The following is a 1,319-nucleotide window of genomic DNA, read 5'->3' as shown; positions in this document are numbered from 1 at the left end:
TCCACTCACAAGCCTTTGGTCGGCCGGAGGCTATAGTAGAAGACACTTGCCCAAGGTGCAACGCAGTGGGACTGAACCCGGAACCATGGGTGGATTCGTTATTTTTTTTTTCTCTTTTTTGGTTGTCGAGTATTGCTGACCTAGAAATAGGGAGTTTATTAGTATGGTTAAATTGAAAACAAGAAGAGAGGAAGGAAAGAGAGAGAGAGAGAGTGAGAAAGGAGGAGAGAAAGGAGGAGAGAAAGAAAGAATGAAAGAGAAAGAAGAAAGAAGATTAGTAAAAATTACAACAAATACAATAAAGAATAAAATTCCTGAAAATATGAATAAAGGGAAAAAGGAAAAGAAAAAAGAATAGCAGTTCGTCAAAAGAGACCGATAGAATAAGTACTGGGCTTACAAAGAATAAGTCCCGGGGTCGATTTGCTCGACTAAAGGCGGTGCACCAGCATGGCCGCAGTCAAATGATTGAAACAAGTAAAAGGGAGTAAAAGAGATATAGGCTGGTCAGTGGTCAGTGGAGATAATTTGAAAGTAGGGGATAGAGAGAGAAAGGTATTATAGTGTAAAACAGTGGTTTTCAACCAGGGTTCCGCGGAACCTTAGGGTTCCGCCAGTACAGTCCAGGGGTTCCGCAAGAAGTTACAAAACTGCTAAAATCGGAAGTAATTTTTAAGTCTCCTGTGCAGATATGTGTGCATAAAACTATTAAATTATTGCACAGGGGTTCCTCGAGCCAGTGGAATGTTTCCTTGGGGTTCTGCTCCAGCAAAAAAGTTTGAAAAGCACTGGTGTAAAAGATAGAGGAATGAAAAAACAAGACACTTTACTTCATGTTACTCCAGTCCACTCGGCTGGCAAAATTTAGTTGTACCTGTATTTCAAAAGGCCAGCCTTGTCACACTCTGTGTCACGCTAAATGTTCCTGAGAACTACGTTAAGGGTACACGTGTCTGCGGAGTGCTCAGCCACATGCATGTTAATTTCACGAGAAAGCTGTTCCATTGATCATATCAGAGTGCTTATATATATATATAAATATATATATACATATATACATATATATTAGAGGGAAACCACTATGTGGACACCCCCTTATGCTAGAAATAGATCCGCTATGGCCTTACCACTAAAAAATGCTCTCAAGAAAAATTCAGCAAAACAACCAAAATGTAATCGAGCAAGACAAAAGAAAAAGCAATAAAAATATGGATTATTCACATACATGTTTCACTATTAATATATTACGTAATTTTACTTACATAAATATCCGTAGATCATCGGTGCGACCGTCCAAATGAATATAATTTGCAGGACTG

The sequence above is a fragment of the Octopus sinensis genome, linkage group LG28, assembly GCF_006345805.1.
Source record: "Octopus sinensis linkage group LG28, ASM634580v1, whole genome shotgun sequence".
Lineage (NCBI taxonomy): Eukaryota > Metazoa > Mollusca > Cephalopoda > Octopoda > Octopodidae > Octopus > Octopus sinensis.
The sequence above is the reverse complement of the archived record's forward strand: the minus strand, read 5'-3'. Positions refer to the sequence as shown.